This window comes from Myotis lucifugus, unplaced genomic scaffold, assembly GCF_000147115.1.
Source record: "Myotis lucifugus unplaced genomic scaffold, Myoluc2.0 scaffold_223, whole genome shotgun sequence".
In the NCBI taxonomy this organism is placed as follows: domain Eukaryota; kingdom Metazoa; phylum Chordata; class Mammalia; order Chiroptera; family Vespertilionidae; genus Myotis; species Myotis lucifugus.
The window spans coordinates 1,925,412-1,948,566 of record NW_005871271.1 but is presented as its reverse complement, the minus strand read 5'-3'; the positions used below and the strand labels follow the sequence as shown (position 1 = coordinate 1,948,566).

Here is a 23,155-nt window from a genome sequence, read left to right as displayed (position 1 = left end):
TCCGACTGCTGGTTTAGGCACGATCCCGGCAGTCGAACATCCCTCTCACAATCCGAGACTGCTGGCTCCTAACTGCTTGCCTGCCTGCCTGCCTGATTGCCTCTAACCTCTTCTGCCTGCCAGGCTGATCACCCCCCAACTGCCCTCCCCTGCCGGCCAGGTTGCCCTAACTGCCCTCCCCTGCTGGTCCGGTCACCCCTGACTGCCCTCCCCTGCAGGCCTATTCACCCCCACTGCCCTCCCCTGCAGACCTGGTCACTCCTAACTGCCCTCCCCTGTAGGCCTGGTTGCCCCTAACTGCCCTCCCCTGCAGGTCCAGTCGCCAACCAACTGCCCTCCCCTGCCACCCCGGTCGCCCCCAACTGCCCTCCCCTGCTGGCCTGTTCGCCCCCAACTGCCCTCCCCTGCTGGCCTGTTCGCCCCCAACTGCCCTCCCTTGCCGGCCATCTTGTGGTGGCTATCTTGTGACAATGTGGGGGCAGCCATCTTGTGACAACATGGGGAGGCCATCTTGTGATGACACGAGGGTGAGACACCACCTAGGCTTTTATTAGTATAGATAATTGTTTAAAACAAAAATAACAATCTGTTATGAGGTACATACCTTTGTGGAAGTAAAATATATAATATAAAAAAATAGAATATATAGATTCAAGTACTTGAAGAATCAAAAGGTATCTATATATATAAAAGGCTAATATGCTAAGTGTACATCCACGTAATGACGTCACGTAGCAATGCCCAGCTTCCTCTCGCTAGAGCAGTGGTACTCAACCTTGGCTGCACATTAGAATCACCTGAAAATCTTTTTAAAATCCTGATTTCTGGGCCTCATTCTTGTGATGACCCAGGCCCAGAAATCAGGATTTTAAAAAGATTCCCAGGTGATTCTAATGTGCAGCCAAGGTTGAGAACCACTGCCCTAGAGACTAGCCTCCTTGCAGTTTCTTCAGCCCAGGAACACAACTTGCTTTATAGCCAGGTGGAAATATTTTACACTTTAACTAAATGTCTGTGAAGTGTTTTCCCGTGCCTCATCTCATTTGATCCTCACAGAAGTCCTGGAGTAGGTAGATAGGAGAGTGGGTGGAATCCTATTTTCTTTTCATTAGTCAGAAAATGGGGATTTAGAAAGCTTAGAAACTTGACTCGACTGAAAAGAAGTAAGAAATGGTGGACCTTGAAAATGACTTCAGGTTTTCTCACTGCACAGAATATAGTCAAACACTGCTGCAGTTAAATATTTTACCCTTTGTTCTTCCTGCATGATCTATAATAATTATCTGCTTCATGGTGATATTTACTGCTGTGTTGCTGACAATTACCTGAAAAAGAAGTTGGGGTGCTTCACTGGGCTGGAAAAGTTTAGCTAAATCAGAAAGCAGGTTTAATTAAGCAAGTTTACTCTCTCTATATAAAAGGCTAAGTTGACTTGTGCATGCACGATGCATGTAAAGCTCTCGCTGGCGCCAATCGCACTCATGTGTTTCCATGTCATTGTTGATCATGAATTTGATGATGATCAACAAATTATAGAGAAAGGGCAAATAGAGATATTAAAATATTGCTTCTAATTAATTTCCTTTTAATGTACATGAATTCGTGCACTGGTCCACTAGTATTAACATAAGAAAACATTCAAACTGTGAAGAATTTTTGTGAGATTATTTGAGCCAAACTGTCAACAATTGCCAGGAAGCAAAACCCCAACTGATTGAGATAATGTTCGATAGAACGGCAGTTTTGCACCTGGTTTTGTACATTACATTCAAAAGAGGAGATTTAAGTGGGTTACATGAAATCCATTGGTGAGATTAGGGAGGTGGGAAAAAGCAAAATGGGGGCAGGATGGTGATGGGGTGGAAACCTCTGGGATTGGATAAAAAGTAAAATGATAGACACACACTTTTACTTAGGTGGTGCAGGATAGTTAACAGTCAACAATTAACTCTAACAATGAGATTTGTGGTCTTTGCACAGTGGTGCCTGTGCTTTGAGAGGTCCGGAAAAAGGAAAATTACTTTGACATTCCAACATTATGTTATCACAGATGCAAAAAGACAATAGAACGGCTCAGTTAAGGTAAAGATTGACCTTTGTCAGGGAAGTTTCTAGTCTAGGACATGACTACCCATCATAAACTGCTTTTAGTTAAAGAGTTTTAATTTCAGACCATCCTTTGTGGTTTCTTAAAGTTTTTGGATTTCCTGATTCAGTTTTGGAAGATGGTATTTTTCTAGGAACATGTCCATTTCTTCCAGTTTGTCCAGTTTGTTGGAATATAGCTGTTCATAGTATTTTCTTACAATCTTTTGTGTTTCTCTGGGGTCAGTTGTTACTTCACCTCTTTCATTTCTGATTATGTTTATTTGGGTCCTCTCTCTTCATTTCTTGATGAATCTGGCTAAAGGTTCATCAATTTTGTTTATTTTTTTTCAAAGAACAAGCTCTTAGTTTCATTGATCTTTTGTATTTTTTTAGTCTCTATGTCATTTATTTTTTTCTCTGATCTTTATTCCTTCTACTTACACTAGGCTTTTCTTGTTCTATTTCTAATTTTTTAAGTTATAGTGTTAAATAGTTTATTAGACAATTTTCTCGTTTTTTGAAGTAGGCTTGTAGGGCTGTGAACTTCTCTCTCAAGACTGCTTTTGCTGTGTCCAATAGGTTTGGGGTTGTTGTGTGTTCATTTTCATTTGTTTCTAGGAAGTTATTTTTTAAATCTTTATTGATGAGAATATTACAGATGTTCCCCACACTCCATACCTTTTCCCCCTCCATTGCCCTCCCTACCCTGATCCAACTTGGCCCCAGGCCTATACAACCCTGTTGTTCATGTCCATAGGTAATGTATATATGCATTTAAGTTCTTTGGTTAATCCAACCCCCTTCCCTCTGAAATTCGTCAGTCTGTTCCATGTTTCCATGCCTCTGGTTCTATTTTATTCATCAATTTATTTTGTTCATTAGATTCCCTGTTCATTTATTTTTATTTTTAGCTTCAATTGTTGATCGATATGTATTTATTGCCATTGTATTGTTCATATTTTTGCCTCTTCTCCTTCTCCTTTCTTCTTTCTTCTTTCTCCTTTCTTCTTCCTTCTTTCTTCTTTCTTCTCTTCCTTCTTATTAAAGAAGACCCTTCAACATTTCACGTAATACTGGTCTGGTGGTGATGAACTCATTAGCTTTTCTAGTCTTGGAAGATCTTTATCTGACCTTCACTTCTAAATAATAGGTTTGCTGGGTAGAGTCATCTTGGTTGTAGGTCCTTGCTTTTCATCACTTTGAATATTTCTGGACACTCCCTTCTAGCCTGCAAAGTTTCTGTTGAGAAATCAGCTGACAATCATATGGGTGCTCCCTTTAGGTAACTAACTACTTTTCTCTTGCTGCTTTTAAGATTCTCTTTGTCTTTAACCTTTGACATTTTAATTATGATGTGTCTTGGTATGGGTCTCTTTGGGTTTATTTTGTTTGGGACTCTCTTCATTTCCTGGACTTGTAGGTCTATTTCTTTCTCCAGGTAGGGGAATTTTTCTGTTATTATTTATTCAAACAGGTTTTCAATTTCTTGTTTCCTCTCTTCTACTTCTGAAACCTCCATGTTGTGAATGTTGGTATGCTTGAAGTTGTCCCTTCACTATCTTCATACATTTAGATTTGTTGTGTGTGTGTGTGTGTGTTTGCTCTTCTGATGTTTTTGTTCTTCTGGTATTTTTTGCTTCCTCATATTCCAAATCACTGATTTGATTCTCAGCATCCTCTACTCTGCTGTTGATTTCCTGTATCCTTCATTTCTGACTGCTCCTTTTTCATGTCTTTGATGTTCTTACTAATTTCCTTGAAATTCTCACTGTTCTTTGAAGCTCTCATTCAGTTCCTTGAGCATCCTTATAACTATTGTTTTGAACTCTTTATTGAGTAGTTTACTTGCCTCCATTTCATTTAGTTTCTTTTCTGGCGATTTCTTCTGTTCTTTTATTTGTGACATGTTTTATTTTTCTCTGCATTTTGGCTGCATCGCTGTGTATGTTTCTATGTATTAGTATTAGCTAGAGCTGCTGTGCCTCCTGGAATTGGTAGAGTGGCCTTATGTAGTAGGTGTCCTGTAGGGCCCACTAGTTTCAGCCTCCCAAGTCACCTGAGCTGGGCACTCTAGGTACACCCCTGTGTGGACTTTGTGCACTGTCCTGTTGTAATTGAGCCTTGATTGCTATTAGCATCACTATGAGGAACTGACTCCCGGGCCAATTAGCTGTGATGACCAGCCGCCACTTCAGGGGAAGAGCTGCTGTACAGGAGACACCCCTATGGAGCAGGCCTTGCTTATGTGGGGCTTTGTTGCTCACCAAGTCTGTTCCTTGAGTGTGTTGCTCATGGGTGTGGTAGTTATAATCTGGTGTGGTCTGAAGCTGTCCACTGGGTGCACTGGCTCTGGTGCCTCCTGGGAGGTGCAAAGTCATTCAGTGCCTGTTCCCTGCTTTGGGCCACCTGGCATGAGCTACAAAGTGATCTGCAGATGGCTGCTACTAGTGATGGGCTTACAGGTACCCAGGAGAGTCCAAGCTGGGAAGCTTATCAAGCTGCTGCTAGTGTGGGGCATACTGAGTCCAGCTGCTGCTTCTTTGAGAGATTTTAGAAATGTCTGAAGCCTGATCCAAGATAAGCCATGCATATGAAAAAGACACTGCAAACAGCTTGGTTGGGGCCTCAAATTGGATGGTGCAGAGTTTCAGGGAATCAGCAGGGAGGGGGAACAGTGTAGGGGAGGTTGATGGAGACTCAGATATGGCACCTGCCAGTCAGCTCTTTGTGGGGAGAGACTCCAACACTTTTGTCTGGAAGAAAGCTGCTCTGGAGTTCTTGCCCTGATGCCAGATAATTTAGTTCCTCCTCGTAAATCCCTAGATCATTTCAAGCTGATGCCCCGGTGCTGGAGCTCAAAGGGAATGAGTGAGTCCAGATAAGTCCATTTGCTGGCCCTTTAATAGGAACTGCCTGGAACTCCAGCTGCCTCTGTCACTCAGCCACAATTCCCATTGGTTTTTACAGCTCAAAATTACAGGCACTTCTCTTCCCAGACATGGAACCCTGGGATGATAGTTCTGGTGTGGAGCTGGGACCTCTTGCTCATAACAGAAGGCCTCCTCAGCCAAAATATCGCTCCTGATTAAAAACATGCCACATGTGTCAGACCAGCCCATTCCGCACCTGTTCCCCTCCTATCAGTCTCAATGGGCTTTCTCCTTTAAATCTTTAGTTGTAGAATTTCCATTCAGGCAGATTTCAGGTATTTCTGAATGATGGTTGTTCTGTATTTTAGTTTCAATTTTGATGTGATTGTGGGAGGATGCGAGTACCAGCATTTACTTATGCCACCATCCTGTGTTCAGGAAGTTTTATATTTCTTCCTTGATCTCATTGGTAACCCATTCTTTGTTTAATAACATGCTATTTAGCCTCCACATACTTTAATCATGTTTTCAAGTGTTTTTACTGTAGTTGATTTCTAGTTTCATGTCATTGTGATCCAAGAAGATGCTTGATATGTTTTCAATCTTCTTGAATTTGTAGAAACTTAGTTTTTGTCCTAACATGTGGTCTATCTTTGAGAATGACCTGTTTACACATGAGAATGTATATTCTGTAGCTATAGGATGAAATGTTCTGTAAATGTCAATTAATTCAATCTGATCTAGTGTGCTGTTTAGGATCACTGTTTCCTTGTTGAGCCTATATATTGTTTTACTTACTTCAGCCTATTTAAGTTATCTACCATTTATAATCAAGCAAGTCATTTATTTCTTTACTCCTTCCTCTTTTCAGCATACATTGAGCCCTCCTAGATACCAGGCACTGTTCTAGGAGCTGGAAACATACCAGTGTGTAAGGCAAATGAGTTCCTTATTTTTATGGAGCTTATATTCCAGTGAGAAAAAGTCAGAAATTAAACATGTTAAATAAATAAATACTGTAATTTCAGGTACTTCCAAGTGCCATGAGGAAGTAAGGCAAGTTGTGATAGACAGTAGTTATTTGGATAAGGTGCTTAGGAGAAAGCTCTCTGAGGAGAGGCCAGAATGATGAGAAGGGGTCAGATATACAAAACTCTTAAGGAAGAGTATTCCATGCAGAGAAACCAGCAAGTATAAAATCTGGAGTCAGGAAGAAGCTCAGTATATTTAAGGACAGTAGGAACTCTAGTGTAGAGAAAGCACAAGGAGTAAGGCAGAAAGTGATGCAAGATGAGACCAGAGGGGTAGATGGAAGACCTAGAAGGCAATCAAGGAGTTTGGATTTTCTTATATAATGGAATGACACTAGAGGAGTTTTTGGAACTATATGCGATGACGGATGATAACTAGACTTAGTGTGGTGATCATTTTGCAATATACATAAATATCAAATTATGTTGCATACCTGAAACTGATATAATGTTATATCCCAATTTTACATATATTCATTGCTGTGGAAGGAAAAAGAATGATAGTAGAGACAAATAAGAGGCTATTGTAGCAGTCCAGAGAAGAGATGAAAGTGAGGATTGGACCAGGATGTGAAGTAATCTTAATGGTGAGCCGAGGTTGGATTTGGGATGTATTTTAAAAAGAGGAAAACACACACACACACACACACACACACACACACACACACACACACGCCAGTATTTAGTGATGGGTTGCTGTGGAAGTGAAAGTAAAAGGATGCACCATAAGTTTAGGTTGTGATGTAAACAACTAACAGTGCCACTGACTGTGAAAGGAATGACTACAAAAGAAATGGATTTGGGGAAGGGGCTAAGAATTGAGTAAGTTTTAGCATTATTAGGGTTGAAATGCCTTTGAAATATCCAAGAGGATATAAGAGCAAGCATTTGAATACTCTAGACGGGAGTACAGCAAAGATATAAGTGTGGGGATCAGCAGCAAATATGTTGTACTCAGAGCCATGGAAGTAGATACAAACAAGGGCTGAGGACAGAGCGCTGAGCATGCTAGGGCCCTCTACATTTAGAGGACAAAATGAGGAAGAAATGCAAGTAAAGAAAAACAAAAAGTAGTGGTTAATGAGATGAAAACAAGACCAGAAGAGCATGGTGTCCTAGATGCCAAGAAGCAAAAAGGATTCAAGGAGAGATCGTCACGTGTATAATAACAACAACAACAGTGATGCTGAGATGAGGACAGGGAACTGGCCATAGAGTTTGGAAAAATGGAGTTCCTAGTGACTTTGTCAGAAGTGGTTTCAGAGGTGCAGGGTTGGGGGGGTGGTGAGGACAAAAGCATATGTGGAGTGGACAAAGAAAAATGACAGACTAGGAGGTAGAGACAATGAGAGTAGCCAAGTTTTTCAAGGAGCCATAAAAAGGTGTTTTGCCTAACTGTAGGATTGTGCCAAATGTTGCAAGGACTCTGGAATCCATATGGTCATAAAATTTTGGAAAGAAAATAGAGATTTGTAGAAAATTGAAGAAATTTTTTAAATAGGAAATTTAACTAAGAACAAGCTGCATAAGTTTCCTACTAGTATGAAGGAAAGTATTCAAATAAAATTTCAGAATTCTAACTAGTAGCTACCAGAAACCCAGGGCAAACATCATTCTTAATGATAAATTAGAAATAGTAAAATAAGGATCAAATCAAGAATGCCACATAACATTACTGATATTCCATATTTTTCTAGAGTCCTAATCAATGCAGTAGATGCAAAAATGAAATGAGATGTAACTTTTGGAAGGAAGAGAGACTTTCAATAGTTATATGCTTTAAAACCAGTGGTGTGATGATATATGTGAAACCAGTTTTTCTGAGTATAGTTCCCCACATGAATATTGGCTGATATCTTTTTTTTTTTTTTAATATATTTTATTGATTTTTTTTTTACAGAGAGGAAGGGAGAGAGATAGAGAGTTAGAAACATCGATGACAGAGAAACATCGATCAGCTGCCTCCTGCACATCTCCCACTGGGGGTGTGCCCGCAACCCAGGTACATGCCCTTGACCGGAATCGAACCTGGGACCCTTCAGTCCGCAGGCCGACGCTCTATCCACTGAGCCAAACCGGTTTCGGCTTGGCTGATATCTTGGTTATATTAATGAGTCAGAGAAAAGTGAAATAACTTGTCCTAACTATAGTTGTTGGTGCATGATGTGAGCTACTTTTTATTAAATTAAAGATATATATATATATATATATAATTTCAGAGAGGAAGGGAGAGAGAGAGAGAGAGAGAGAGAGAGAGAGAGAGAAACATCAATGATGAGAATGAATTATTGATTGGCTGCCTCCTGCATGCCCCTCACTGAGAATCAAGCCCTCAACCCAGGCATGTGCCCTTGACCGGAATTGAACCCGGGACCCTTTAGTCTGCAGGCCAACACTCTATCTACTGAGCCAAACCAGCTAGGGCACACTATTATAAAAAAATTTTATTGTACAGAAACATTAGAAATATATCACTTTAAAGCATAGATAGGTAAAATAAATAAAACAAAATGAGTTTTGAGCATTTATTATCTTTGGTTTTAATATAATATATTTAATTTAAACTTCTATAATTTAATTTTTAATAATGGCTATGTTTAATAATCAGCCCTCAAAATTCCTGAAAACTTAACAACTGACTCTCATGAGTTAGCATAAGCGTAATCTAGCATATCATATAATTGTGTATCTAGAAAGGCAAAGAGAATCAAGTAAAACAAACAAAAAAAAACAAAACACAAACAAAAATAACACTAACAGAACCAAAGAAGATTCAGTTAAGTTGGTTGGATCTAAAATCAACATAATTATAAAATATAGTACAGAAGCCATTGATTTACAATGGCAACAAGAACAATAAAAAATTAAGGAAAAGCCTAATGCATAATGAGCAAGGCATACATTAAGAGATGTGTAAAACTTTACTGATTCACATTTTAAAAGACATGAATAAATGAAGAGTTATAATTTGTTCCTTTATAGACATATTTAATGTTGCAAAGGTGTTGGTTCTTTCTCAAAGTATACTCAATAAACATTGGCAAGCTGATTCTGAAGTTTATTGGAAAAGAATGCCCATAAATGAATTTTTGAAAAAGTTTGGTCTTGTGTATACTAGTATAGAAATATCCTATGAAACATTGGTAAATGAAGTAGTGAGATTGTGGTGCAGGAATAACCCTATCTAATAAAGAGGGAATATGCTAATTGACACTCACACCATTGCAAAGATGGCAGTACCCACAGCCAATAAGGAGGGAATATGCTAATTGACTGTCCCACCCTCAAAGATGGTAGCGCCCACAGCCAATAAGGGGAGAATATGCTAATTGACTGCCCATGCCCTCAAAGATGGCAGCGCCCACAGCCACAAGATGGCAAGCAGGGGAGGGCAGTTGTGGGAAATCAGGCCAACAGGAGAGGGCAGTTAGGAGTGAGCAGGCCTGCAGGGGAGGGAGGGCAGTTGGGGGGAACCAGGCCAGCAGGGGAGGGCAGTTAGGTGTAACCCAGCCAGCAGGGGAGGGCAGTTAGGGGTGACTAGGCCTGCAGGGGAGGGCAGGTGGGGGCAATCGGCTGGCAGGGGAGCAGTTAGGTGTCTATCAGGCTGGCAGGGGAGTGGTTAGGGAGTTATCAGGCTGGCAGGCCGAAGTGGTTAGGGTCAATCAGTCAGGCAGGCAGGCAAGCGTTTGGGAGCCAGCAGTCCCGGATTGTGAGAGGGATCGGGCCTAAACCAACAGTCGGACATCTCCCAAGGGGTCCCAGATTGGAGAGTGTGCAGGCTGGGCTGATTGACACCTCCCCCCCCAGTGCATGAATTTCGTGCACCAGGCCTCTAGTCAAATATATTAATGAGACAGAAAAAATATTCAAAATGTTTCATTTGTAACAGAAGTATAGTACATGAGAAAGGAGGCAATTCACATCAGCAGGGGGAGGGGGGAGTGGTACAATTTAACTATCCTATGATTTAATAAAAAGTTTAAAAAATTCCCATGTCACATCAGACAAAAAAGAATAATTCCAGGTGCCTTAAAGAGGTAAACATTAATGAAATATATGACTTTAGAGAAACATAGGAAGTTATTTTTGTAATCTTGGCATGGTGAAAGACTTCTTTAGCAAGACATAAAACCCAGAAGGGATAGAGGAAGCAATGGACAGATTCTTAAAAACTTACAATTTTTGTACAAAAAAACCTCCATAATTCAAGTTAAAAAATAAGTTACAGACTGAGAAGAAATATTTGCTACAAATGTATTAGTCAAAGGATATGAACTAACAATATATCAATATTTCCTATAAATCAATAAGAAAAAGATAACCCTACTAAAAGAAGCATCTAAGCCATCTCTGTGCAACAGAAATATCAGGTGAGCTATCTACATAATTTCAAAAATTTCAGTAGCCATATTAAAATTATTTAAAACAGCATATCTATAATATTATTATTTGAACATGTAATCAATATGAAAATATTAATGAGATGTCTTACTCCTTTTTCTTAGACTGTCTTTGAAATCGCTTGTTTTATGCTAACATTATCTCAATTCAGGGTAGCCACATTTCAAGTGTCCCATAGCCACATTTGGCTAATGACTGTCATATTGGACAGCACAGATCTATCTAAGCAATTCACAAAAGAAATATCAATGGCCAATAGACTAAAATATGCTCTACCTCATTAATATTAAGAAATACTAGTACAAATAAGATAAACAGGAAGATACTACATTTCACCTATCACATTGACAAACATTGAAAAAAATTACTGGAAACTAATCTTAGATACAGAGAAGTTTATTATAGGATTATTTGTATAGGAAAAGGGAATAAAGGAAAGGAAGAAAAAAGGAGGGGAGAAGAAACAGCTCAGGTAGCTGATTGAGTTCAGGTTAGGGTGCATTCATAGAATAGAAGCTTTGCAGTGATTAAAAAGAATTATTTGAACTATAGTTGCTAACATGGAAAGTGCTCTAAGAATAATAAAAAGAAAAAAATTTGTGGAAAATGTGATGTGATATATATATATATATATATATATATATATATATATCACATTAATAATATTTTAGGTTTGTTTGTATGTGTACATATGTTTCTAAATGCATTGAAAATTACCTGAAAGGATAAAACTGAAGGATTAACTGTTCTCTGGTAGGAATGTGGTGGAGAGGCTTGTTGATAGGAGGCAGTGAGAGCTTCATTGTACAATGTGTAAACTTCTGCTTTAAGCACATTAGATTTTTAAAAAAATATATTTTTATTATTTCCTAGAGGCCCAATGCATGAAGATTCATGCAAGAATAAGCCTTCCTTCCCCTGGCTGCCGGCACCGGCTTCCCTCTGGCACTCGGGACCCGGGCCTTCGCTCCAGGCCAGAGCCACCTTCCGCCTTCGCTCTGGCCCTGCGCCCTTCTGTAGCTCCCTCCACCCGCCGCCTTGCCCCCCATAGTAAGTGTCCTGCCCTGCCCCACCCCGGCCGCCACCATCTTTGTTGCATCAATTTGCATATTCCCTCCTTATTGTCTGTGGGCACCACCAGCTTTGTCATGAAGTGATGGTTAATTTGCATATTCTGTCTTTATTAGATAGGATTTCAGAGAGGAAGGAAGAGGGAGAGAGAGAGAAAAATATCAATGATGAGAGAGAATCATTGATTGGTTGCTTCCTGCATGCCCCCTACTGGGAATCAAGCCAACAACCCGGGCATGTGCCCTTGACCGGAATAGAACTGGGACCCTTCAGTCTGCAGGCTGACGCTCCATCCACTGTGCCAAACTGGCTAGGGCAGCATGTTAGATTTGAAATTGGAAAAAGGTTTCTTTTTGTGCATGAAGACTCAAGAAGTCAAAGTTCTTCCGATGGAGCTAGTTCTCTCACTTGTCCTAGTCCTTACAAATGTGCTGAGGCCATCCTAGGGAGAGATAGCTACTAGTAGGATGTATGTTTTTATAGTGCTGCAAATATTGGGGAATCAGTGGTTATTTTTGATAATTACAATTGGAACATCTCAACATTGAAAGTATTTCACTCCATCCACATGTTCTGTCATTCAACAATCTTTTCTGAATGTGGATGTAGTGCAAGTCCCCATGGTAGGCATTGGAAGAATATCAAGATAGGATTCAGAGTCCTGATTTAAGAGGTCTCATCCCACTCTGAGTATCATAGTATGGAACAGGGAAGTAAGCTATTTTGGTTTTCCTAACAGCGGAGTGGTGTTAGAGTCCTCTTTTTCAACAGTATGAATTGTTTAAAAAGGTCAGGTTTAGTTGGCGTGGACTTTTTGCCCTTCATCCTTCCCCATTTCATTAAGCCTGGAATAGATACGTGACCTACAAGTAGAGGACAGAAGCCACAGCTAAGGATAGCATTGAAACTCCCCAAATTGCACCAGATGACCTTTAATGAACAAATGCTCAGTTCACTAGAACTCATGCAGGAGGGAGAACGCCACCTTGGCGGGGTATTAGCTGTGATTCTTGATAAATAAGCTATTGTTTTAAGGGAGCCATTTGCTCGAGTAAGCAGACAGGTGCTTCAGCCACACTGTGTGCAGAGATTTCCTGAAGCAGCAGAGAAGTTACTTACCGGTTCAAGTGTCCTCCTGGGCAAAGTTTTCTAGAACCAACAGCTAAGCCAGGCTTAGTTAGGCACCTCCACACTCAGTGTTGGTTCTCAATTTGCCTGTTTTTTAACAAACAGTTAACAGGGGTGGTCCCAGTTCTTAGCCCTAATAGCTACACTGTGGATGTAGAGCAAGCATGTCAAACTCAAAGGCTAACACGGGCCAAATAAACAAGGTTAAGTTTATGTGGGCCGCAAAAAATACAAAAGCTTCAATTTTCATAGAAACGTAGGTTTATTTCAATAGAGACATGCTGAATACAAAGGGCTGAAATAAATGAGTAATCGTTAGCATAAAATAATAGAACATTTAAATAAAAATTAATACTTTTTCTTGAATGTTAACTTATCAGACACTGAATAACTGCACAAATTAATAAGCGTAACACAAATAAACCTATTTTTCTTGTTCTCCAAAAGCGAAATATTTCCTGTTGCGCACACCAAACAAGTCAGCACAAGACTAATGATGTGTCAATCAGCTGCTAAAATATTCTCTGCTACTATTAGTGGAGAGAAATGGTGCACCTGCACGTAAGGCACATAAGGGAAATGAATGCAACACGATTACAGTAATCAGTCATTAGCGAACGTTGTAGTTCATTATTAATAATTATATATAACAGGATATTGTAAAAATTAAATTATGGAATTTTAATTAAAACATTTCTTACATACCATTATATTGGCTGGGCCACAAAAATATTCATTGTGGGCCTCATGCGGCCCGCAGGACGCGAGTTTGACATGCTTGATGTAGATGGTAGCAGTTCTGGCAGTGAGTGGCAGTCTAGAAAAACCTGGCTCTGTTAAAGCCTGACAGCTCAGCAAGTTCTATACTGCCCACTTCCAGATTTTTCATGATGTGAGAAACAATTCATTTAAGCCAATGTAATTAGGTATGTGTTACAGGCAGCAGCATTAAATTTCTAATCAATATACCTTGAGGGAGACGGATTATCATGTGTTAAAGGAGGGCCAAACTCTTAATGGATTTTTCTGAAAAGAGAAGTAAAAATAGGCCAAGGATGAAGGGCCTTCTAGGCCATGCTAAGAAGATTGGGTTTTATCTGGAGTGCGGATGGGGAGAATTTGTCAAAAAATGACATGACCAGAAGTGTGTTTTAGAAAACTCTGGTGGTGTTTTGTAGACTACGTTAAGGCAGCAATTTTCAACCAGTGTGTGGTGGCACACTATGTGCCACAAGAATGTTTAAAACATGCAATACCTGACTATTTAGTCAGGGGCACTGACCGCTTTCCCTTAGATTGTCAAATAAAAAAATGAAAGCAGCCAACACAACAATAGCCATTTGATGTGAATGGATCAAAATCATACCTATTTTTAATCAGATCAACCAAAAATAGAATATATATTTTTATGTGCCACAGAATTTTAGTAACTAGTTTATGTGTGCCATGAGATGAAAAAGGTTAAAAATTGCTGAATTAGAAAGAAGCAAACTTGGAGTCAAAGAGGCTGCTGCCACAACCTAAAATAAATGTTAAGGTTCTGAGCTGTGGTGATGGCTGTAAAGATTGATTCATTCACTCCTCCATTCCATAAGTGTAGGTTGAATGCTTATTGTTTGCCAGGCACTGTGCTAAGCATTGAAGATTCAATGGTAAGTTGCCAAAACAGTCCCTGTAGGCTGAGGATCTAACACATATCTAGGTCCTACTATATGCCAAATGTTTTTGTTTTTGTTTTCTTTTTTTCAAAAACAACTTTATTCATGACACATATTAAAAAATAAACTCCCACCCCATGGAAATGAGCTAAAAAAAAAAAAAAAAGCAAAATCCACCTTTCACCTCCCTGTGCCCACTTCCTCCCATTCCCTCTAAATAAAAGGGAGAAAAAGCAAAAGAAACAAAACACAAAACAAGAAAACAATTTCCCCAAAACAAGGTAGTGATTTCCCCAGGGGGAAGAGGAATTTACACTGGAGCTGCTGGGAGCAGAATGGAGATCTTCCAGCTACAAAAATCTGCAAAGACACTCAAAACAGAAGAAGAAACCAAAAGGAAACAAAGTAGAGGAGGAGCAGGGAGCCAGAAAAAAAGGGTGGATGGGAGGGTGGTGGACCTGGCTGGACAGGAGCAGGCAGGAGGGTACTGAGAAAGTGGGAGAAGGTGGAGGGAAGGTAACAAGAACAGTTTGGTGTCCTTCCAGCGCCCTGGATACAATTTAATAAAAAACAAACAAAAAAACCCTCCTACCAATCATGCCCACGAACCCTTGAGCAGCCCCCAATGGGGTGAGGTACAGGGAGGTAGGGGCAGCAGTTTGCACAGCTGAGTGAGTCCATGGGAATCCCCAGAGTGAAGGAGAAGCACACTGCCCCACACCCTGGGCCTTTCCCTACTCTCCAAAGCAGGGCCCCCTCGGCAGTTATGGGAACCTCCCCCTTTCCACAGTGTGCGTGCGTGTGTGTGTGTGTGTGTGTGTGTGTGTGTATAAAACCCTAATATGCAAATAGACTGAATGGCGGAACAACCGAACAACCGGTTGCTATGATGTGCGTTGACCACCAACCACCAGAAGGTGCACACGGAATATGGTGGGCATCAGCAGCAGGGAGCAGAGCGTGAAACCTGATGGGCGTAGGCTGCGGCCGGATGGTAGAGCAGGTAAGTGAGGATGCCAGACCAAGGCGGGGTGCCGGTTGCTATCATCAGAGTGAGCCTCTGGTGCTTGCACCTTCTGCCGGCACTGGCCCGGCTCACACCCACTGCCGGCGCCAGAGCCGCCACTTGCACGCACTGCTGGCACCTGGCGCTGGCCCCGATTGCTCCCCGATTGCTCCCTGATTGCTCCCCGATTGCTTGATACCATCAGCGGGTGCAAGCGGCGGCTGCCAGCCCTGATCGCCCCTCAGGGCTTTTCCACCTCCCCCTGCTCCTGAGGGGCGATTGGGGCCAGCAGCCGTCTCTCGCACCTGCTGCTGGCAATGGCCTCACTCTCACCCACTGCCAGTGCCCGGAGCTGGTCCCAATTGCTCAGCACCATCAGCGGGTGCGAGCAGCGGCTGCCAACCCCAATCACCCCTGAGGACTTCTCTACCTCCCCCTGCTCCTGAGGGGTGATCAGGGCAGCAGCCGCTGCTCGCACCCTCTGACAACGCCTGCCCCGCTCACACCCACTGCTAGCATCAGCCCCAATTGCTCTGCACCGTCAGCGGGTGCAAGTGGGGCTGGCGCCATCAGCACCTGGGAGTAGTGGCAATGGGAGTGGGGCTGCTGGCAGACAGAGGACCAGGGGCCGCAGCAGGAGGGGCCGGGCGGGGGCATGGAGGATGGGCTGAGACCTGCCCCTGTGCCCACCGCAGCCTCGCGGCCCACAGTTCCTTTCAAGGTGCACAAATTCGTGCACTGGGCCCCTAGTATATATATATTTCCCCCATGAAGGTTATCTTCTGTTTTTCTTTTTAAATTCATTTCCCCCTTCTCTCCTCTTTTTTTTCCCTTTCTCTTCTCCTAATACACACTTTTTAAAGTAAGGGAACTACCATGAAGTCACTCTAGCCAGGGCCCCTACAGACCTGACCAGGGACTGCTGTTAAAATCACTGTAGAATGGCCCTAGCTGGTTTGGCTCAGTGGGTAGAGCATTGGCCTGTGGACTGAAGGGTCCCAGGTTGGATTCCCATCAAGGGCATGTACCTCGGTTCCCTGGCCGTTGTTGGGATACATGCAGGAGGCAACCAATCCATGTGTCTCTCTCACATCTATGTTTCTCTCTGTCTCTCCCTCTCCTTCCCACTCTCTCTAAATATAAATGAAAAAAAATATCTTCAGGTGAGGATTAACAACAACAACAACAAAAATCACTGTAGAATGGAGAGGGGAACTGTTGTAGTTTATGGTCCTAGCACCAAGGCGGGCATGCAGGAAACTCCGGCCTGCGGTGCTGATGCCTGGTCTGTTGGTTCATTTGGGGATCACTTAGATTTGTCTTGCTCTAAATAGGGACTCATCTAAGGCCCCAAGTCCTCACTGACTGTCTGAGAACCCTATATATGCAAAACCTTTGGGATGGCCACTAAATTTGCCACAGAGTATGGTAACTCGGGGCCTGAACCACCGCCAAGAACATGTGCACCCAGCTCGTCTGCTCTTGCAGCACAGTCCACATTTCCAACATGGATGGAGTGGGCACATTCTCCATCTTCCCCCAACACCATGATCCCTGGCCCTGCGGTGCCTGGAGGTGGACTTATGTTCATCTGCTTCTCTCCTCATTCTGTAACTCCTTTAGCTTCTCATCTTCTTCTTCCATCTCGCTGACTCAAGTTTTGATCGCTTCCAGCTTGGGTCCTCAGTGGTGCTGTGCCCCCCTTTCATCTTTGACTAATCCTGGCTCCTCCCTCCTCCTCCTCCTCCTCCTCCTCCTTCCTCTTCCTCCTCCCTCCTTCTCTTCCCTTCTCCTCCTGGTTGCCTGGGCTCCAGAGCCTGGCCCAGGCCTGGGCTAAGGGGAGGAGAAAGGGCAAGGGGCCAGGACAGCTTCTCTTCAGGCTTGGGCTCCACTTCCTCAGACTGCAGGCCATTCCATAGGCCCCTAGGCCCCTGGGACTCCCTCCCCGCCCTCCCCAATGCCTGCCACCTGGCTCAGCCTAGGCCAAATGCTTTATATTCATTATCTCAATTACTCTTCACAAAACTCTGTGTGTGTGTGTGTGTGTGTGTGTGTGTGTGTGTGTGTGTGAGAGAGAGAGAGAGAGAGAGAGAGAGAGAGAGAGGTGGGTGCTATTATTATCTTTCTTCACAGATGAAAAACCCAAGACATTAAAGAGGTGTATGAATGACAGATATTAAAGAGGTTGACCAATTTGATTTCTTCTGACATAAATGGTTGCTGATCTATGCTAGAGAGCTGAATGCAGTACACTTTCAGCTAATGGTTTCTACAGCATTTCCCCTGTTGGGCAATCAGCAAACACTGACAAGCTTCATTTCCAAACCCAGCCCCAAGTCAATTCCACTGCAGCTTTTGTCCTCAAGCAAGCAGTTTTTTATGAAGTGAATTAATATGTGATGCTTTGGGGATGAATATTCAGGGAGACTTTATTTTTTAATATGTCCACAGTCTCTATATCCTCCAGGTAAGGTGTACCAGAAGAATGGCTTATCCCACTTCTACTTACCATAGTTCTTCAAATATACATTCCTTAGTTTTCTTTACCCTGGACCTGTTCATTCTCTTACTCAACTGAGGCAACTCTATTTTATTTTAACTGCATAATTAGGAAATCACCAGCTACCATGTCACATCTCAGTAATAAGAAGAGCTCTCAGGCCCTGTCCGTGGCCTGCCCACTGGCACTGTGACAGAGTGCTGCTGCAGTCTTCCTCTTTTCTTTTGGACACTCCTTAAGTAATAGACTGCAGATTGACCACTCCTTCCATTCTTCCCGGCATGCCTCTTGGAATCATCATCTTACTACCAAGATTTCTAAAGCTCACCTCTTGGGAGCTCATTAGAAACAACAAATTGTCCTTTGAATAGTCCCCTGGTTTTTCCCATTTTCTATTCTTGCTTTTTTTTTTTAACACCTGTTGAATAATAGAAGCAGCCAACACCAGACCTGTGCTATTTCCTCTAACCTTTTCTACACTCTGTTAATGCACTTTCTGCACCATTTGTCTCTGCATCATTTCCTGTGACTGGCCTCTTTCCCAGCACCGTTCCTCCCCATTGCAAGCCTGTGCCTGCTTTCCCACACTTTACACACTGCGGCCCTCCCCAACCTTCCAGATCTTTCTCCACCAGTCTCCCCATTTCCCTTATCGCATGCCCCCCTCTCAGCCTTAGTCCTCTCAGAAAACTTTCCTTTCTCAATAGGCAGCATATTTTACTTTTATGAAAGTAGAACATGAAAGAATGTGGTCACCATGATTATCACACGATGTCACATTACCTTTTACATAAACCCTTTAAATCATTTTTGCTATTATTCATGAGCCTACAGAATCTAACATAAGGAAATACTCAGAGACATACTTCATATTAGAATAGAGTATAGATAAATACATATATATCGGGAGATTGATTGATTATAAGAATTGGTTTACATAATATGGAAGCCAAGAAGTCCCACCACCTGCTGTCTGCAAGCTGGAGAACCAGGACAGCCAGTAGCTTAATTCAGTCTGAGAACCAGGGAGCATCGATGTCCAAGGGCAGATGATGTCCCAGTCCACCAGGGAGCAAAGTTGCCTTCTTCTTTACGTTCTCCTCAGGCCAGCAACAGATTGGATGATGCCAGCACACATTGCAAAGGGCCATCTGCTTTACTCAGTTCACCAACTCAGATATTGCTCTCTTCCAGAAACTCCCTCGCAGATACACGCAGAAATATTGCTTCACCAGCTGTCCCAGCACCCTGAAGCCAGTCAAGTCACACCATCGAAGGCAGTAATATGGAGGGCTGTATACAGACCTGGGCAAAGAGCTACTTAGAGACTGCCACGGAAAAGAGGGAGAACTTCCCACTCGGGACGGAATTCCTGTGGGCGAAAGGAGGCGCTGCCCCAGTAAGAGTGCACTGCAACACAAGTCATAAAATATTCCAAAGGAAGAATGAAGTAGAACGTGCTGTCTTTTTTCTTTAATGTGCTCTTAACTACTGATATCATTGAATCATTAAAGAAAATGAACAATTAGCCAACATAATGATTACAATTAAGAAAACTTTTCCTTGTTATTTGTTAATTTGAGAGAAAAAGGAACACTGGTTTATTGTTCCACTTGTTTACACACTCATTGGCTGCTTCTTGTATGTGCCCTGATGAGAGACTGAACCTGAACTCTTGGCATATTAGGGTAATGCTCTCACCAACTGAGCTACCTAACTAAGGCCAAGAAAACTTTTATAATATAGATATTGCTATAATCTATTATACCAACTATTTTGAAAAACTATAAAAAGATAAAACTAATAAAGAAATCAAAGAGGTAAAATAAAACCTACAATTATGAAGCTACCTTGCATCTTAGCTTTGATTTTTAAATAGTACTAAAATCTTTACAAGCCAAAAATTCTTAAATATTCTTTTTAATAAATATTATAACAGCCCTGGCCAGTGTGGCATGCAGGAGGCAGCCAATCGATGCTCTGCTCTCACATTGTTTCTCTCTCTCTTTCTCCTTTCCTCTCTCTCTAAAAATCAATGGAAATATTTTAAAAAATATATTATAACAGTGCAATTTAAAAAATTATAATGTAAAGGTACAATATGGAGATATTAAAAGAGGTTTTAAAATATTTTATTGTTGCTACCACATAAACCAGACTTGCTTCATAGCTGGTTTCAACCACAGGTTGTGGGACAGGGAATCCAGAACTTTCTCCCACCTCCTGCCTACTGTAGGGGAGAAAAAAATATGGAGGAAGGAGACGTTGAAGGACAAAATAAGGAAATGAAATAAGGAAGAAAAAATATAAGGGAGAAGTTGGAGGAGGAAAAAATGAAACGGTGAGAAAAATCGAGGAGAAAAAAGTTGGATGTAGGAGAAAAAGAGTGATGAAAAGAATGTAAGAAAGAAACTAAAAAATAAGCTGCTTATGCAAGTAGGGTTGACATACAATTTGCTTCTCTTTGCAGATGGCAGCATACATACCATCTACTAGTTTTTTAAACTTTGCTTTCATTATATCTGGGTTTTTCTTAAAGCTAGGAATTCTTATCATTTTTTTTTCTTTACTTCTCTCCCAGCCTCTTCTCACCCACCCAACAACATTAACCTAGAATTGGGTGGAACAGTAAAAGGGAAAAGAGAGAAAAACACAGATGGGCATCTGGAAATTTGAAGTGAGTCACGAATGTCCCATACGTTCTTACAGAGAACACTCGGAGAATGTTTGCCTGGAAAAGGTGAGCCGAATGGAATCCCTCTTGTGATGTAAGCAGCTGAGAGACAAATGAATAGAGGTGAGTGGCTTCTACCTCGCTCCTTGCTTTCTGGGCTGTCATACGCTCTCTGCTCCTGATAGGGCTTTTCCTTTGAAGAGTCAAACCTTTTGCCAAGCCATCTTTCAGCCAAAAGCCATTTCCCTCTAGTTTACAGGAAAAGAGGAAGACAAAATCCCACCCATCCTTTTCTGAGCTGTTATTTTCCACTTCAAATTAATGAGCTTCTCACAGTGAGACCAAGTTGCTTTGCTCAGATAATGAAATCATACTGTTGTTTCACATGAGGCAATTCAAACTGATGTGGATCTTAGCTATTTAGGGACAAAGTCCTTCATATAGCTGAAAAGAAGGACTGCTACTGTTTTATTGAGATAAAAGTTATCTCCATATTTCTCTCAAATTTCTTTCCAAACATTGACAGAGGAATTGACAATGAAGAGTTTAATATTCACTTGGGGTATTTCAACTATGAATCTATATTTTATGAGTCTTCTAGGGGCTGGTAAATGTTTCAGAATATATGCTGAAAACGTTAAAAACATCTAGACCAGGTATCCACCACCATCCCGTTTCCACAGAATGCTAATCTCACAGGAAAGACACACCTCTCTGCGTTACTGTATCAAGGAACACATACTGAGGGGAGAGGGGTGGGCCTGTGCTCCTGGCAGTCATGAGAGACTCACACCTCACAGGGAGTAACTGACAGGAAAAATAAGTAATGTGAGTCTCAGTGGTATTAATTCCTGTTTTGATCTCCCACCATCTGGGAGTCCTTAAAGTCAAAATTAAAAGCCGAGCTAGAAGTTATTCCTGGGCACAAATGGGAATTACTTTCAGCTAGGAGAATCAGAAAGTGAGATAATTTGTCTACTCAGGCACATATTTAATAAAAGTACCCAAACCATAGGTATTAGAATGACTAGTTTCTTCAAAAAAGAAGGGAGATGGTGAGCTTCTGAATGCTGCCCACCTAAAGAGCTACCCAGCACTGGGCTGGAGGGTATGGAGATTGTGGTAGAGAGTTCAGAGAAATAGGAATAGGGCCAGCAAAGGAAAATCACATGGGACAGGGACAGAGTGGCTCTTTCCCAAATATTAACTGAAATTAGAATGAAAACAAAGAGATTCATTTTCAAATGATTAATGTAGAGTGTAAACATTTTTCATTGGTCAGCATGAGTTTGCAATCTGAAGAATTTGTAGTTTGGCAGGCGAAGATGAACAGGGCAAAAAGTAGAAATTTTACATTGGTCAGTTTTAAACAAAATGCTTCATTTATTATTTGCCACATTATGTTCTAGTCATGTCCTAGAAAATGGTGACACCAATACGAAGGGGACCAGAACATATCCTGAAGCAACACTAGTCTCACCTTCACCTCCAGGTAAGGCCAGAAAATAAAATTACACACGAAAGAACCCACAAAATGCCTAAGCATCCTATTGTAGAAGACAGGTCTAACATGAGGAGAAAAGTTCATTCTTTCAACAAGTATTTATTTAACATCTACTATGTGCTTAGGCAATGGATGCTGAGGGTGCAGCAGCAAATGAAACAATGTACTTTGGGACTTTGTTCCAGCGGGGGAGACAAATAGTAAACAAACAATACAATATTAGGAAGTGAGAAGTTATATAAATAAAATTAAGCTGTGTACAGGAATAAAGTATAAATAAGGGGATAAAGTATTAAGCAGAATGATCAGTGAAGGAAGGTCTCTCTAATCAGCTGTCTTACCAGCAGAGGCCTAAATGAAGTAAGGAAGGGAGTCATGTGGTGCGTAAAGGAAACAGTGAGTGCAAAGGTCCTGTGGCAGGTATATGCTTGAGGCAAGAAGCATATGCAGAATGAAATATGCATGTGTTACATGCAAGAAGGCAAGCAGGGCTGGAGTGGAGCTAAGGTGAGTTCACTCCTCTGAAGTCTCCCTTTTGTAGTAAAGAAATTGAATGGCAAAGAAGTTAATTACCTAATAATTGTAGCTTCTATCCAGAAAGATTATTGGTAACAAACCTGGAGAGGTGAATTGACTTACCTGAGTTTGACCCATTGGTCCTTGATGGAATCAGGATACATCTTCTAGGACTGCTGCTAGTTTATTTGGTACCTTTGAGCACATTAGGAAAAGGTGTCTCTTTCTCTCAGAAAATACCACTTCACTCTAGGGCAGCCGTGGGCAAACTACGGCCCGCGGGCTGGATCCGGCCCGTTTGAAATGAATAAGACTAAAAAAAAAAAGACCGTACCCTTTTATGTAATGATGTTTACTTTGAATTTATATTAGTTCACCCAAACACTCCATCCATGCTTTTGTTCCGGCCACCCTGCTCTAGGGTGTACTCCTCAGCCAGTGGTGCTTGGCCTGGATTTCAGCTCTCATCTGTCTCCTCAGCCAGGCACCCTGGGCTGGGCCAACCTGTACACCACCATGCAGTGGCCCAGAACCAACAGATTATTCCCTATACCATAATACCTCCCCTACTAATGATCATATGGTTCCCAAGTCTTCAGTTTCATGGTTGAACTCTTAGTTAATTTTGATCAGATAGCTCATCTGGCAATAGTTGTGCAGCACATTCCTTTGAACCCCTTGGTCTAGGTCAGTGGTCAGCAAACTCAT

General features: G+C 41.7%; 1 pseudogene; it reads right to left on the bottom strand.

Annotated features, from left to right (window-relative positions):
* The window catches only part of LOC102425056, a 50,120-nt pseudogene extending 27,535 nt beyond the window's left edge, over positions 1–22,585 (bottom strand).
* Between the last annotated feature and the right edge of the window lie 570 nt (positions 22,586–23,155).